Here is an 18028-nt window from a genome sequence, read left to right as displayed (position 1 = left end):
TTATGTCAGGTATTTTTGTTGTTTTTTGTTGTTGTGGACAGTGTCTCCAAAACTGGAGAAAAAGGTGTCTTAAAACTGGAGAAAAAAGTGTCTTAAAACTGGGGGAAAAAGTGTCTTAAAACTGTCTTAAAACTGGGGGGAAAAGTGTCTTAAAACTGGAGAAAAAAGTGTCTTAAAACTGGAGGGAAAAAGTGTCTTAAAACTGGGGAAAAAGTGTCTTAAAATGGGGGGAAAAAAGTTGATTGCCGCTTTACTCTTTCGCGTTCCTGAAAACCGATATTCGTTTCATCCCTTTTTCACACACACACCCTCCTTTTTTCTTTTTTTTTTAAACATACATTTGAGTCACTATGTACAGTTTCTGTCACTTCTGACAATGCACTTTTGATCCTCTGACTTCAGTAAAACTGTCTTTTCTGAGCTTATCAGTCAGTAAACAAATTGGAACGCTTTGCAATCTTTAAAAAAAAAAATAAAAAAAAATTCTTTATTCGCGTTTCGTTCATGAACCCCGGAATATACGACGGAACGAAAGAAGAGGAGTCAGGTAGATTAGATATGAAGAAATCAAATTGCCAGTGTCCCTTTCTTCCTGATACCTTTTTACCGCTTTTAATTTGTGATTCCTCCCACATTTCTCTCTCCTCTCTCTCTCCCTATCTCTCTCGCAACACTAACGAATACACTGTATGCGCATACATGGGCGCGCGCGCACACACACACACACGTCACACACACACCACACACACACTCACCAGACACACACACACACACACTCACCACACACACACACACACACACCACACACACACTCACCACACACTCACCACACACACACATACACACACACACGCGCGCGCGACACACAGTCACACACGTGCGCGTCCAAGTTTTGTTCTTTGTTTGTTGTTTTGTAAAGTCATTTGCTGCACAGCAAGCACTGCCTCATCCGAGAGTTTCCACTTTCTCATGTATATATATTTATATGTATATATGTGTGTGTGTGTGTGTGTGTGTGTGTGTGTGTGTGCAACTTGAGCTGGTTGCCAAATGTTTCATCGTATGGTGGGTGGGGGTGTGGGTGATGGTGGGCTCGCGGAGCCACATTCCAGAGGCGACAGTAACCACTTTTTTTTTCCCCGGTGGTATCCAGAGTTTTTGTTCCGGTTCCCACACCTATTCCTGATACTCCTTCCCCGACATGGCAAGGGCAAACAAGGTTTAACTCTTTTTCCCCCCTACTTTTTGAAAAAAAAAAAAAAAGAAAGAAAGAAAAAAGAATGACCATGGATGTACATGGCATTAACCCTGTCCCTAGACCTCCCCAGTGTGTGTGTGTCACTGTGTGTGTGTGTGTGTGTGTGTGTAAGCGCGCGCGCGCGTATGATCGACAGTGTGTGTGTGTGTGTGTATCGAGACACACCAAATCACCTTCTCAAACAGCCACGGCTATTTATTGGGGGCCTGAGCTCAGACTGAACGAACAATAGGCAGCAGCAGCAAGTAGCAGCAGCAATAGACATCAGGCAGCCAGGAGGTCTGGCACGTCAGTCAGTTGTCAGCACACAGAGAGACAGAGACACACAGAGACAGAGAGAGAGAGAGGCCAGTCAGTGGAGACAGAGACAGAGGGGGCACCCCACTGGGTCGATGGCTCTCCCGTTACAATGGCTCCCGTATTGATCCGGCCCCCGGACAGTTTTCAAAGTGGTCGATGGGACTCCGGGCTTATTTTTAGAGAAAAGGATTGGATGCCAGATCCCTCCCCTAATTCCCTGCACGTCGTCGACTTGAGGACAGGGGGTCGTCCTCTGACGTGGAGCGTTTGAGGGGCCGGGGGGTGGGGGGGAACTGGGTGGGATTGTGGGACGGGGGTTTGGGGTGGGCTGCGTGTGGGCGTGGGGGTGTGGATGTGGGTGTGTGGCGCTTCTTTTCAACGATATGAAGGATGGGGTTGGGTTTTCCCTCCTAGCCACTCTCTCCTCACCTTCCCTTCTCTCTCTTTCTCTCTCATTCATTCTCTCCTTCCCGTCTCTATTTGCATTGCATGCGGTGTGTGTGTGTTTGTGCACTCGCGCACATCTGTGTCTCTGTGTCTGTATGTGTGTGTGTGCGGGCTTGTGTTGTGTGTGTGTGCGTGTGCGTGTGCGCCGGTTTTCATGGTCTTGCGTTCTCCGTATTTTGTTGGTCGTAAAAAACAACAACCCCACCTTCATCCACTGATGTTGAAGACAATCGGCGAAAGAGGAGGAAGTGTTTTGCTTCCTGTGAACAATCTTCCGCCAATGGATGCCCGTACAGAGTTCCAGCATTGTCCTGCTTCCTCACAGTTGGTGGCCCTCCCGAATGATAATGACAGACGATCAAGGCTGCAGGAAGAACGTCCTGCTGGCATGAGCAACGATATCCTGGAAACCATTTTGCATGTAAGACTATGAGTTTCCCGGAAACCTTTCATACGAGTTGGTTACTATTTTCCAAAAAAACGGTGATCGTTTGCATGGTCTCGAAATACACATTTCACGAATTCCTATTTTCCGGAAGGCATTTGTGTAAACAGCTAATTCCCGACTCCATTCGTCTTCTCAAATGAAAAATCGATTTGAATAACTGTTTCTCAGAATCGTTCAGTCTTCCGGAACACTTCGGTATGAGCAGTTATTTGTATTTGTATTTCTTTTTATCACATCAGATTTCTCTGTGTTAAATTCGGGCTGCTCTCCCCAGGGAGAGCGCGTCGCTACACCACACCGCCACCTTTTTTCTTTCTTTTTTTTCCCGCGTGTAGTTTTATTTGTTTTTCCTATCGAAGTGGATTTTTCTACAGAATTTTGCCAGGAACAATCCTTTTGTTGCTGTGGGTTCTTTTACGTGCGTTAAATGCATGCTGCACACAGGATCTCGGTTTATCGTCTCATCCGAATGACTAGCGTCCAGACCACCACTCAAGGTCTAGTGGAAGGGGAGAAAATATCGGCGGCTGGGCCGTGATTCGAACCAGCGCGCTCAGATTCTCTGGCTTCCTAGGCGGACGTGTTACCTCTAGACCATCACTCCACTTATGTCCGGGGTGCCCATCGGTGTGAACTTTGTTCCGGAAATCGTTGGTAGGAACAACCATTTCCCCGGGGAAACCACTGAGCGATTTTGAGGGAGTGGTTCGCACCAGCAATTTACAAGATGTTGACAAGAATCCGGCTGTGGCCTAATGACACTATTTGCTATCACACTGTGTGTTCCTGCTTTTTAAGAAACCGCCGGAAGAACTTCCGAACAACATTTCGTGAACAGATGCCCCAATTTCTTTTCTTCCTTTCACTCTTTCAAACCCTTAGAGTTCCATGAACGATTTTCACTCAGGGCCAAAGTTACAGGTAGGATCATCTGTTTGCTTGGATATCGATTTCTTCCAGCTGTTGGGATTTTTAGTTTTCTGTTCGCTTGAGATCGCCCAACGCAGCAGATCGACCGCTCTACTCACTCCGTTGGAGACAGCGCTATTTTCTGTGACCCGCACTCTGGCAAGTGGTAGGTTTTACGCGTGTGCATCATATACATAATTATGTAGCCGAGTGAACTGCTCGCAAACCGACAAACGTGTAGCATTCTGCTTCCCCCTCATATCTCCAATCCTCTTCTTTACCAAACCCAGCCCAAAGCCCTCATTTGTTACACATGTATCAAATCTCTTAAAACAGATACTCGGCAAATTAGTGATGTATCACTACGTGCTTAAAGGGAGGAAACCCAGACGAGACTAAAAACAGAAAGGAAAGGAAAAGGCTTACCATGCAACCGTGATTTATTTTCGTGCCAAGTTTTAGTCTATCTGTGTTGACAGCGAATCTTAAGTAACCTTGAACTTATTCCCGAAACATCGTGGAGAAAGGAAGTGGCAACGCTGAACATATTCCCTATATAGAACGGGCAAGGAACGTTATGCCGCTGAGCTGAACCAATTCCCGGAACAGAACGTTCAAAGAAGGAAGTAGCACTGAACCTGTTCCCGACATAGAATGGGCTTGGAACATTGTATTTCTGAACCTATTCCCGGCATAGAAAGTTAAGGAACGTAGTACCGCTGAACCTATTCCCATGAGTGGGCAAGGCACGTAGTACCGCTGAACCTATTCCCGACATAGAATGGGCAAGGAACTTTGTACCGCTGATCCTATTCCCGGCATAGAATGTTCAAGAAACTTAGTATCGCTGAACCTACTCCCGACACAGAGTGGGCAATGAGCATAGGGCCGCGATTTAGAGCCACTGAACCTATTCCCGACATAGGAGTTGGCAAGGAACATAGTGTTTTGTTTAGAGGCAGATTGATGGGAAAAGCACTGCAATTTATCGTATTCACTGTATTATATTGTGCTGTAATGTATTGCATTACTTTTCGTCAAAACAAGATTTCTCTGTGTGAAATTCAGGCTGCTCTCCCCAAGAAATGCGTGTCGCCACAGTGCAGTACCACGCATTATTTTTCTTTTTCCTTTCTTTGTCTGCAAGTGTATGTGTTTCACTATCGATATGGGATTTTGTACAGAGCTGTGCCAGACATAACTCTCCTGTTGCCGTGGGTTCTTTTACGTGAGCTAAATGCATGATGCACACACGGGACCTCTGTATGATATCATAGTAAAGTCTCATGCGAGAGACTAGCAACCAGGCCATCACTCAAGTGATTCTTATGGAAGGGGTAGTTGAAATAACGATCTATTGACGCTCATGTCTTAGTTGGGCACGTCACCACTCGACCGTTGCTTCCGATATGGACATTCATCTTGTTTCAAAATTGGGGAAAAAATAGACCTGATTTTTTTATGCACAGATATAAACCCGCGTTTACATTCTGTAAATTGTTTTTTTGCACCTTAGTAACACAAGGCAAACAGATAAAACGCAAGGTGTTACTTAATGAAACGGTTTATAAAACATTCAGCAAACGTGCATGCCATATGGACTAAGTGAAACGAAGAATAATCCCAAACTCGTGAGAGAAAAAAACAAACAAAAAACAAAGTTAAAAAAAAGGCCTTAGCCAGCAAATTCCTGGACACCTTTTGCTGATGTCGGCGGAATTCCAGTGTCCTCCCTCTCTAGACTTCCCCCAGACGTCTGAAGATAACCAATTCAAATCATGATGTCTGTCGCCCAGCCGACCGCCGGGGGCCGGCCACCACGCCTGACGACAGTGTTGAGAGGGAAGTGTGAAAGCCTGCGTGATAGCAACACATTAAAAGGTTTCTGCAAGATATGTGCCCGCCCTCCGCACCCCTCCCAGCCCTCCCTTCTTTTATTTTGAATGGCAGAATCACAAGAACAACTTTCAAGCCTTGGGCATCAATCTCAGCTTCCGTGTTCGTTTTACAGGCGAAGAGGGTGTAGCCGTGAAGCCATGCACATGGTGGGAATGCAGTGATCTGCTGCCATGTTGACCCCAAGCCTTCTCCCTCTACCCATGCACAACTCCTTCCCTCACCTTCCAACTTTTTGGGGGTATTGTTTTTTGTTTTGTATTTCTTTTCTGCATAATCTTCAACGGCTGTTGCAGTCCTAGCGCCCGCAGTCTACAGGGAGCTATAACCGTAAGACCACATATTTAAGAGGCCATCATGCCTGTGGGTAAATGTGTACCTGCGGGTAATCTGCCTGAGGCAAGGCAAACTGCCCAAGGGTAAGCAAGAGCCTACCCGCGGGTCTACAAACCCGAAGGCAATTTACCCTCACTATCCGCCGAGGGTGACAGCCAGTGACGCAGAGGTAAATATAGCGAATCCTTTTGTTGCGTTGGTTTTGTTGAAGGAAAACACGCGTTTGCGGTAGACCGTGTCTTGAATACGGCCCCTGATCGTTTGATCTTATCCTGTGTTCGCTTGGCAGAAAAAAAAAATGACGTATTCAGACTGGCAGACGACATTATATTCCATATGATTTACGTATGTAGCTGTGAAATGAGTGCATTTGCAGACGATAGATGACGGAATGCCCGTAAGCTGCAGATCGTCGAAATTGGTTCATTCCAGAGAAACATTTCAGTCTGAACTTCGTTATCAGTTTTATCTTATTTTTGCAGTTACCCGAAAAGCTGGGAGGACAATGTGTCAGAATACGAAAGTGGTTCCCAGATTTGACAAGTTGCTGACTCTCATCAATGCTTTGTCACTGGAGCTTGTTTTTTTTTTTTCTTTCCCAACCCCCCCGCCCCCCTCAATCTTCATATTGTAGTGTGGTGCGGTGTAAAAGAGCATGCGCAGAAAGGAATCCCAGGGATTTCTAATCATAGACGATGGGTTAGCTGCCTGAGCTGATGTTAAAATGGCCCCCAGGGGTAAATCTGGCCCAGCCAGACTCACAGTAGCCTCCCCCCTTTCACCCCCCCTCCCCCGCCGCCGTCCCCCAACCCAACGTTTGCTTACGTTTAAGTTGTTCTAGAGATGAAGGTAGAGAGATGCGTCTGTAAAGGCTGCCTGAGCGCACCACTCGTGTCTTGAATAGGAAAGTAACTTAACCTTCACGTTAAACCGTACCCGTTGGTCCCTACCATGTCAAAGGTAACATGCCTGAAGGCAAAATGAATTTTACCTTGAATACGGCCTCTGAAGGCCACTCACCTACGGAGAATCTGCCCTACACATTTAGGCGGGGTATTGTTGTACTTGGTCTGACTCATTCTTTATGTTTTTGTTGTTGTTGTTGTTGTTGTTGTGTGTGTGTGTGTGTGTGTGTGTGTGTGTGTGTGTGTGTGTGTGTGTGTGTGTGTGTGTGTGTGATGTGCTTTGCCTTATTGATGTTGTGTTGTTTCTCTTCTCTGGTGATTTTTTTTAGCTATGCAACTCAGATGTAACAATGAAATCCAAGGGCGAATATGTGTCAAGGCTGGTGATTGCAGCATTGGTCATAAACACTTCTCAAAAACCCAGACGACGGGGAACAAACGGATCCGACCCATTCAATCCACCTGGCACGCATCGTTCACTTTATTCCTTAAAGAAGCAAGGAGAATTTCTTAAATGAAGGTTAACTTCCTACCCACCCACTCTCTCACCCATTGACCGCATGTGTGTGTGTGTGTGTGTGTGTGTGTGTGTGTGTCTGTGTCTGTTGTGTTTCTGAATCTGTTTTGTCGTTTGTAGTTAGTACTTATCCATGGTATCTTGTATGGTGTTTAGTGCCCAATTATCCTTCGATCTTGTATATAATTCATTTTAAAATATTGTTATTCCCAATGGCTGGGTGGAACATAGCATGTACAATTGTTTTTTTTTTTTTCTCATTGTTTTTTTTTCTCATTACCCTGGTGAAATAAAACTCCGTTCGTTCGTTCGTTTGTTCTCTCGTGTGTTCACGTACGCGCGCATATGTGTTTGTCTGTGTGTGATTCTGTTTTGTCATTTGTAGTTACTATTCATCCTTGGTATCTTGTGTGTGGTGTTGAGTCCAATTATCCTTCATTCTTGTCTATGATTCTTTTAATGATTTTTTTTTTTTTTTTTTTTTTTGTTATCCCCCAGGGATGGAGAGAAAAAAAGCACGTACAACTGCTTATCTCGTTACCCTGATGAAAAGAATTTCGTTCGTTCGTTCGCCCCCCCCCCCTCTCTCTCTCTCTCTCTATCGACCTCTCTCTTTCTACACCTGCGCGGAAGCGGAAGGTGATAGGAGTGGGGATGGTGTGCGCATGTCCATCTGCCTGACTGCAATCCAATTACTTTTTGTCATCCGTTTTGAAGGGGCGGTGTCAGCCAACCGATCCAAGTACTCAGTGACTTGCCAGGTGTGAAATGCACACAATTGGATTTATAAACGATTCGGAGAAAAAAAAAAAAAAAAAAAGCAGCAAAATTTCCACTTTGACACAGTGGCTCAATCTCTTCAGAACCTTTCTTTATCTAATCGTCAGAGAAGGAAGGGCTGCCTTCCCATGAAAGCGGTAGTGTCGTTGTTCAACAGTGAAACAAACAAACAAACTGTGGCAAATCCATAAGAACACTTCAGTGGGGTCTTGCTTTGTTGTGCTTCAACAGTTAACAACACTGGCAAGCCCACAGATAGACCTAACATCGCAATACAGGTCTGTTCTCTGTGAAGTTGGTTGCTCGGTGTGTAGTTATCCCTACCTTCCAGTGACAATACTGTCCTGAGATCTGCCGTTTCAAAATGGATAGTCTCGGATCGATGATGTATATGTATTCATTCTGCAAAGTTTACGATAGCCGTGTTTCTTCGGTTTCAAGAAGGAAAATCTCACGGATCTCTGATGGCGGAAATAGTCCGCATCACGCTGCCCAGATCTGATCATAAGTAGACACCTGCCTGCCCTTGTATATGTAACCTCCTCCCACCCTCTCATGCCTCCCCCTTCCTTCCCCCCCCCCCCCCCCCCCCACACACACACACGGACAGATGGATACCATGATAGACAGACAGATAGATAGACACAGAGAGAGAGAGAGCATATAAAGACACACTGACAGATAGATAAACAGATACGGAGAGTAAAGCCGACAAAAGAGACAGAAACGGAGACAGACTGACGGACAGGGTCCGAGATAAGACAGTGAGATACAGACACACAGAAACAGACAGACAGAGGCGGTTTAACAGACACACAGGGACAGAGACAGACACAGAGAGGAAAAAACCAGAGCAACTCAGATTCACTCACAATCTGCCGCGATCTCTCTCTCTCTCACTCTCTCTCTCTCTCAGGTCCCCCCACCCACACACACACACACACCCTCACCCCGGAGCCTCCACTCCCCACCCCTAACCCCTACCCCCGATACCCCTTTTCCTCAGACCCCCCACACCCCTTCCCCTTCCTTGTTTCTTTTCGTAAAGCGAGCGAGATCGACCAAAGTCCGCGCCGCTTTCTCGCACAAACAGACTGTATTGATTTACCGAGCGGCTTCTTCTTCGCCCAGTGCAGGCAGGCAGGCAGGCAGGCAGGCAGACAAGCAGGCACATCGGAGCTATGGCTATGGCTATGGCAATAGCTGGCAAAGAAAAGTCCATAGACCCTCCACAACCCCTACTTTCCCCACCCCCGGCCCCCTCCACCCTTCCCCTCATCATCACCACCACCACCTCCGCCTCCGCCTTCACGACAGCGGCGACGGAATTCGTGAAGAGAAGGAGGAGAGAGGTGGTGTGTTGGAATGGAGGAGGGGGGGGTGTAGAGGGTGTTTGGAGGAGAAGGGAGGTGGAGGGGGGCGGGGGGGAGAGGGGTTGGAGCAAACACCCCCGGTTCCGCTGTGCAATAAATACCTCCACCTCCTTGGTGAAGCTAGCCGATTGATAATGAGAGGGGGGCGGGGAAGGGGGGGGGGGAGGAATGGGGGAGAGTTTGAGGAGTGGTGGGGGGCAGGGGGGTGGAGGGGGAGTACAGGTTTGGGGGAATGGATGGAACGTCTTGCAAACGTGATGATGATGTCACCTCTTTCTCTCTGTCTCTGTGTCTCGTCTCCTCTTTTCTCCCTGCTCTCTGTATCTATCAGTTCCCCCACGAAACATCCCAGCCTCCACTTTCATCTCTATCACTCTCCATCTACCATCCCCACCCCCACCCCCTTCCCTCTATCTTTCTCGTCTTGCTCTTTGTATATCTGTCTCAGTCTTTCTCCACTCAGTCCCCACACCCCCATCTCTATCTGTCTTTCTCTGTCCCCTCTCTGTCTGTCTGTATCTGTCTCCCTCTCTCGTGTGTGTACTTCCTTGTGCAGACAAAAAAGAAGAAGAAGAAGAGAAACTCGTTGCTAAAGTTTCCCGCTGCTGCTTCACTTTTCTTTTTTCTTGTGATCAGGTGAAAGCAAGAACCCCCCCCCCCCCCCCCCCCTTCTGTCTATAGCGCACGGCTCCCATCACATGACACAGCTCTACTGGCCGACAACGAGGGTCGCCTCGTCCTCCTAGCTGCGGTGAACAGCATCAACCCACCCCCACCTCCTACCCCCTCCAGCTTCGAACTATACCCCCCCCCCCCCCCCCAGTCAAGATCGACTACCCTACAACTCCTAGTTGGTAATTAGCCCCCCCCCCTCCACCCACCCACCCGTCCTCTTCTCTGGGTCCACCTATTCATTTGAAAGACAAAGGGTGGTGCGGGGCGCAGGCCTAGCCTTTACAGACCCATCTCCCTACCTTCATCTCCATAACAACTTCAACGTACGCAAACGTGGGGTCGGGGGGAGGGGGGGGGGCGGGGGGGGGGGGGGCGACGGGGGAGGGGGCCTACTGTGAGTCTGACTGGGCCAGATTTACCCCTGGGGGCCATTTTAACATCGCCTTGATTGACCCCCCACACTTAGAATGACCCCCCCCCCTCCCCTCCCCACCACCACCACACACACACACACACATTTATTTCTAGGGTGCTAGGAGTGGGAGTAACTAAGGGGTGGGGTACGTCAGTTCTGTCCAGCCGATATTTTACTAGTAGTTAAAAAAAAAAAAAAAAAATTTAAATAAAAATACCCCCTCCCCCCCGGGGTTTAAATTTGGGCCGGACCAGATTTGACCCCGGCGTGAAAAAAAAATTTTAAAAATTAAAAAAAAATCAAACAGTAGTACGAAAACTGAGTCTGCCAAAGTAGGTTTCAAGGGGGGGGGGGGGGGAGAAAAAAAAGGACACAGTGTGGCAGGCGGAAAGTGGACAGGACAGTTAAATAGGGCACGAAACTCAGCTTCGATTCAGTCTAGCCCTGAGCCAGAGGTCAAGTTAAAAGCGCCGGGGGGGGGGGGGGGGGGGGGGGGGGGGGGGGGGGCGGGGGGGGGGGGAGGCAAAAAAAAAAACCTACAGGGTCAATAATGGAATACATGCCATTTTCCGGCATGATACGTGCCTCGCCAGATTTTGGAAGGAGAGTCTGGTCGCCCTTGCGTAATGTAAAATAATGTAATGTAGTGTAACGTTGTGTAATTCGATGTGATGTGACGAACTGTGTGCAGCAGCCTGCATGGAAAACGTAGTTACGTTGTAATGCAACATAATGTATCGGCATAACGATGGAACGGATCGTGTGTAGTACCTTACAAGGAAGCATCCCCCGCTACGAGGCGATCTCTTCTTGTCTCAGTGGCTGCCAGCTTGCCGGTCTATCTCTCCCTCCCTCTCCCTCTCTCTCCCCCTATCTCTCCTGCTGTTGTTTGAAGATTGTGTGTGTGTGCGTGCGTGTGTGTGTGTGTGTGTGGCATGGTGTGGTGTGTGTGTCAGTGTGTGTATGCGCGTGCGTACGTCAGTGTACGTGTGTGTGTGTGTATGTGTGTGTGGTGGTGTGTATATGTGCGTGCGTGCGTGTGTCTGTGTCTGTGGGGGGGAGGGGGGGATGGATATGCCTTCGAGCGCGCGTGTTCACACACACTCCGACATGGTAACACTACAGAAAAAGAGACACACTCAGAGAGAGACAGAGAGAGAGACAGAGAGAAAGAGAAAAATACAGAACCAGCATTGCCAATAAAACAATTTTATACAGAGTCATTTTCTCCGTCAAACACATAAAATAAAACAACGTAGGAGCATAATTATAAGCACAGCACAGTGAAAGGAAAACAGGGAAAGAGTGAGACAGGCACAAGGACATACAGAGACAGAGAAAGACAGACATACAGAGACAGAGACAGAGAAAGAGAGACATACAGAGACAGAGAAAGAGAGAGAGACAGACATAACAGAGACAGAGGAAAGAGTGAGAGCGAGGGTGGAAAGGGGTGAGAATGGGCGCATGCATGTGTGTGTGTGTGTGTGTGTGTGTGTGTGTGTGTGTGTGTGCGTGCGTGTGTGTGTGTGCGTGCGTGTGTGTGTGTGTGTGTGTGTGAGGGAAAGAGAGAGAGAGAGACAGAGGGGTAAGAGAGTGGAGTGAAAAAGGGAAGGGGGAAAAGATGAAGAGAAAAATCTTTTCATCAGTGATCAATTATTACAGTCAAGAAGAAAAATTAGGAGAGCGCTTCTGCCTCGATCCGAATCCGATCACATTTTCTTCCTGATTAGTTCAGCCCAAATGACATTCATAAAGCGAGTCTCCCCTTCCCCCCATCCTCCCCCTCTCTCCCTCCCTGTCTGCAGCTCTCTCTCTCTCTGTTGCCCCCCTGTCTTGGTTCAATACTGGCTCCAGTACATTCTAGCATGCCTCGATCTTGCTTGTCTCATGCACACACACACACACACACACACACGCTCGTGCGCGTACACTAACTTTCGCTCGTGTGTGTGTGTGCGCGCGCGCGCGCTCGGGCCCTTGGGAGAGGAAGGGTGGGGGTCAGTGGGTTGTTCGGGATTTGATCTATGCGCCTCTGTTGCACGCGTGTGAACCAGTTTCGATGACACTGCTGTCACGGACGAAGGCAGATTCTTATATTATTTATGCCATGCCAGAGTGCGATTCTTAAAAGCCGAGTACCTCCCTCCATTCCTCTTCAGCCCGCCATTTCTTCGCCCCTCCCCCATTCCCACAGACATAAGAGACACAGACAGAGGCACAGAGAGTGTCGTGTTCCCGATATCGCAATGGCGTGTGACAGGAGGCGACTAGCACCCTACCGTTGTGTTTCGCCAGTGTCTGGCTAATCGATGAACAGGGCCCGTGGACGAACAGCACGTGATGGTTTGGAGATGAGGAAAAATAACAAAAAACAACAGCCCTTCATGCGAACTTTCACGCAAATGTGTGAATCTATCTGCCTGGCTCAGTAACGGTGATTTTGGAGAAAATAAACGAACAGCATTTTTTATGCAAACCTGCACGCTCCTCTCCGTGTGAATCTCCCGTCTTGCTCAGAAGCGGTGACATCATATGCGACTGACGAAATTAATGTGACGTGACTGTGACATCATCTTCTCGAAATTTGACGAAACTGCCGCAGACAATCCGTATCCATTTAAGGACTGAAGCGTGCGACGCTGGCCGAATGTTTCAGTTTGTATTGTTTGCATGAATGGCATCAGTCACGTGGAATAGTGCGACAGACGTGCGCACAGCCTGCATTTTGCTCGCTCGCTCTCTCTCTCTCTCTCTCTCTCTCTCTCGCTGTGTGTGTGTGTGTGCTGAAACCCATGTGTTGATATCTCATGTGGATTGTTCACAGAAGAATTGGGTGGCATTGCGTCACTGGAGACACGCAAAAACCTATTAAAACGTCAGTTGTAGTCCCCTTTCAGGGTCTGTGGAGTGACGCGCTGGGAACAATGTATGTGGCAATCTCTCCTCAGAGTTTGTTTTTCCTCCTTTGACAAAGTCCTCGCTCGTCCCGTTTGCTTGTTTGTTTTGTGTGGCATTGTTTTCCATTGTTTCCCTTCTTCCTTCACGTGGACTGGGGTGGTTGAATCTGTTTGTTGTTGAGCTTGTATCCTGTGTTGTGCCTGTGTTTGGTTATCGTGTGTAGGTTACCGGTTCTGCATCAAGCATTCATCTGTTGACTTAGAGCAAACTCTCTCTCCCCCTCTCTCTCCCTCTCTCCCCCTCCCTCTGTCTCTCCCCCTCTGTCTCTCTGTCTGTCTCTCTCCTACTCTCTCTGTCTGTCTCTATCTCTCCCCCCTCTCTCCCCCCTATCCCCCCCCCTTCCCCCCTCTCTCTCTCTGTCTCATCACCCCCTCTTTGCTCCGAATTTCGCACAGAGAAATCTGTTGAGATAAAAAGAAAGACAAAATAGAATAACCCTGGGGTAAAAGGGTGCGGGGATATTTTGAGGCAGTGTTACACCGGGCTGTGTTTGGTGGCTGCAGTGGTAAAGGGAACCTGAGCCATTGTACAAGGATGTTGCGTTGAAAACAACCACCACCACCACCACCACAACCACCAGCACCACCCTCTTTTGTCTTTCCCCGCAGACAACAGACGAGCGCTTTGCAAGAAACACTGGCGCTGAACGGAAACGTGTTGCAAACTGATAAACACGAAGGATGTTCACCAGCATCCGCATGCTTGTATGAGAGCATGCAAGTAAATACAAGGACGCTCGCAAACACACACGCGCACACACACACACACACACACACACACACACAAACACACACACACACACACACACACACACACACACAAACAATACAACTTGACAATCAGTTAGATCTACATGAATGCATTAGTTGTATAGAAAATGTATCTAAAAATCGATTTAAGAAATTACTTATAGATTCAAATAATCAATATTACCAATGTTGTGTAAACACAAAGAATGCAGCTAATCCCAAACATTTTCTAAATTCGACACCAGCAGCACATTCAAGACAAATTACAAGTCTAATGTATAGACTTCGTTTAAATGCCTTTCGTACAAAATTTTCTAAAAATATAAAATGTATATGCGGTAAGCAAATAACTGTAAGCCATCTACTCATTCATTGTCCGAGAATAAGACAGTTAATTCCAAAAGATGTGGTTGATGACTTTTCTTCCAATATTTCATTAGCCACTGAAAAGATTTTGAATGATTATTCATTGCTTAGAATGTTTTCAGAAATTTTAAACTCCAGTCCAGTTGGTATCCTCCTTTGATGTATTATAATTAATGCTGTTATTTATTTACACTGTTGTAGGTTAATACTTGTTGATATGCATATACATATTATTCTCCTTCCCATGACATCTCATACAATACACACCACAATCTTTTTAGACTTTTTTCTTATAATATACTTTTCCTCTGATACATAACATGAACACTTTTTTTTACACTAATATTCACATGCATTCCCTTTCCTTTATCCACTACTTTACTCCTTTCCGTCTAAAAACACTTATAATGAATAGACGTTAAACTGAAGAAAAAAAACACACACACACACACACACACGCTCATTACACACATACACACGCATGCGCGCACACACACCCACACAAATACACGCACACACACGCACACACACTCTCTCTCTCCCTCCCTCCCTTTATATTTTAGCTATTTTTTACGCGCACCCCTCTTCCGCCAGATCACAAAATGCACTCAGCACCTCCTTTCTTTTGTGACGAACGCAACACTGTGTTATCTGTCATGGGTTCTATTCAATTTTCGGCTTGTTGACGCCATCCCAATCCTCTGTTTATCTTAGCAGCAGCAACAGCAGCTGTGTCTTTCAGTTGACCAGGTGATAAATGAAGCCCCCCCCCCTCCCCCCTCCCCCGCCCCCTCTACACCCCGCCTCCCCTTCCCACCCCCCTCTGCCTTTGTTTTTGGGAATGCTTCAGCAGCAATCCTGTCAATCCTGTTTCTCTCCCCCCCCCTTTCTGATTATTTCGCCTGTCGGTTTCACAGATGACTTCTATAGTAAGGGACAAGCTAAATCTTTTCTTCTCCCTTGACAACGACAGCTTCTTTTCTCTTCCGACCCTCCCCCACATGGAGACTGCTGCAGTGCAGCCCTCTGTTCTTCTCTGGAGACCAGCGGGGCCGTCTTTCCATCATCGCTGTCAACAGTCCTGTCCTGTTTCCGCCTGGTGGGCAGCTTGCAGCTCTGTGCACTCCTCCCTTCTGTTGACAGCTGCAAATGACCCACCCTTTCTCTCTCCCCCCCTTCTGACCCCTCTCCCCCGCCCCCCTAGACCCCCCTCCTCCAGTTTTCTATTCCTTCCTCCCCCGGGAATAGAATGGCAACTCTCCCTGACTGCTTGTCGCCAATTCAGGCATCCTTTTTTTTTTACCTTCCAGCGTTCTTTTACTGGCTTGGCAAATGCAAACCGCTTCTCCCATCTGTTGAAAACTACTACTTTTTCCTTCTCTCTCCCCCCCACCCCTCTCTCTCTCTCTCTCTCTCTTACCCGTTGACGGATGCGACCCCCTATGCTGTGGTCTCATTGTCCCCTCCCTGTTTGTTCTTCAGTGCAACTCGGTGCCCGTCTCAACCTAAGAACTGCAAACCTCATTTCCCTCTGTTAACTAGATTGCCTGTCACCGTTGTTCATCCGTCAACGAGCCTGGCCCGATCACCCCACGTCGCTTCGATGATGTTCTGTGTTTATTTCGCCTCTTTCCAACCAGGCCTATCGTCTCGTATCCCTACCTCCCTGCTCCCTCCCCCCCCCACCCCCCGCCCTTCCCCTCCCCCCTACCCCACCACCGCACTGGCCACACACACACACACACATCCGCCTCTCTCTCTCCTCCTCTTTACATCTCATTGTGCCTGTCTTAAAGGAGGGCTGTCGTGCAGTCTCATTTTGCCTGTATCTCAAACAGATGTGCGGTCTTTCCGTCTTGAACAGGCCCCATCATTTAATTTCAGTCTGTTTTATACTTTGACAGTTATTTCATTTTACATCTGTTAAGCAGATCTGCTCGTATTTCATGATGCCTCTCAATTGACAGTCCTGCTTTCATTTTGCCTCTCTCCTGACATGCCTTGTTTCATTAATTTTTGTCTCTCTCCGAACATACTTGCTGTTTCATTTTGTCCCTCTCCAAACATACCAAAGTGCTGTTTCATTTTGTCTCTCTCCGAACATACCTTAGTGCTGTTTCATTTTGTCTCTCTCCGAACATACTTGTTGTTTCATTTTGTCTCTCTCCGAACATACCTTAGTGCTGTTTCATTTTGTCTCTCTCCGAACATACCAAAGTGCTGTTTCATTTTGTCTCTCTCCGAACATACCAAAGTGCTGTTTCATTTTGTCTCTCTCCGAACATACCTTAGTGCTGTTTCATTTTGTCTCTCTCCGAACATCCCTTAGTGCTGTTTCATTTTGTCTCTCTCCGAACATACTTGCTGTTTCATTTTGTCTCTCTCCAAACATACTCGCTGTTTCATTTTGTCTCTCTCCGAACATACCTTAGTGCTGTTTCATTTTGTCTCTCTCCAAACATACTCGCTGTTTCATTTTCTCTCTCTCCAAACATACCTTAGTGCTGTTTCATTTTGTCTCTCTCCGAACATACTTGCTGTTTCATTTTGTCTCTCTCCAAACATACTCGCTGTTTCATTTTGTCTCTCTCCAAACATACCTTAGTGCTGTTTCATTTTGTCTCTCTCCAAACATACCTTAGTGCTGTTTCATTTTGTCTCTCTCCAAACATACTCGCTGTTTCATTTTGTCTCTCTCCAAACATACTCGCTGTTTCATTTTCTCTCTCTCCGAACATACCTTAGTGCTGTTTCATTTTGTCTCTCTCCGAACATACTTGTTGTTTCATTTTGTCTCTCTCCGAACATACCTTAGTGCTGTTTCATTTTGTCTCTCTCCGAACATACCAAAGTGCTGTTTCATTTTGTCTCTCTCCAAACATACTTGCTGTTTCATTTTGTCTCTCTCCAAACATACTTGCTGTTTCATTTTGTCTCTCTCCGAACATACTTGCTGTTTCATTTTGTCTCTCTCCTAACATACCTTAGTGCTGTTTCAGTTTGTCTCTCTCCGAACATACTTTAGTGCTGTTTCATTTTGCCCCTCTCTTACCAGACCGTTTCATTTTGTCTCTCTCCGAACATACCTTAGTGCTGTTTCATTTTGTCTCTCTCCGAACATACCTTAGTGCTGTTTCATTTTGTCTCTCTCCAAACATACCTTAGTGCTGTTTCATTTTGCCCCTCTCTTACCAGACCGACTGTTTCATTTTGCCTCTCTCTTAACAAATGCTGTTTCATTTTGTCTCTCTTAACAAACCAACTGTTTCATTTTGTCTCTCTCAACAGACCGACTGTTTCATTTTGTCACCCTTAAAAGACTGGCTGTTTCAGTTTACCTCCCTTAACAGACCAGCTGTTTCCTGTTGCCTCTCATAACAGACCGGCTGTTTCCTGTTGCCTCTCATAACAGACCGGCTGTTTCCTGTTGCCTCTCATAACAGACCAGCTGTTTCCTGTTGCCTCTCACAACAGACCAGCTGTTTCATTTTGCCTCTCTCAACAGACCAACTGTTTCATTTTGCCTCTCTCAACAGACCAACTGTTTCATTTTACTTCTCTCAACAGACCAACTGTTTCATTTTGCTTCTCTCAACAGACCAACTGTTTCATTTTGTCTCTCTCAACAGACCAACTGTTTCATTTTGCCTCTCTCAACAGACCAACTGTTTCATTTTGCCTCTCTCAACAGAC

At 47.0% G+C, this 18028-nt stretch overlaps 1 protein-coding gene across 2 annotated transcripts in view; it reads left to right on the top strand.

Moving 5' to 3' along the window:
* LOC143284027 (BTB/POZ domain-containing protein KCTD12-like) overlaps nt 1-18028 on the top strand; it is a 55321-nt gene that overhangs the window by 32004 nt on the left and 5289 nt on the right. The gene's annotated exons all lie outside the window — the stretch shown is intronic.

This window comes from Babylonia areolata, chromosome 7, assembly GCF_041734735.1.
Source record: "Babylonia areolata isolate BAREFJ2019XMU chromosome 7, ASM4173473v1, whole genome shotgun sequence".
Classification (NCBI taxonomy): domain Eukaryota; kingdom Metazoa; phylum Mollusca; class Gastropoda; order Neogastropoda; family Buccinidae; genus Babylonia; species Babylonia areolata.
Note: the sequence above shows the minus strand (reverse complement) of the source record. Positions and strands in the feature narration are given on the sequence as shown.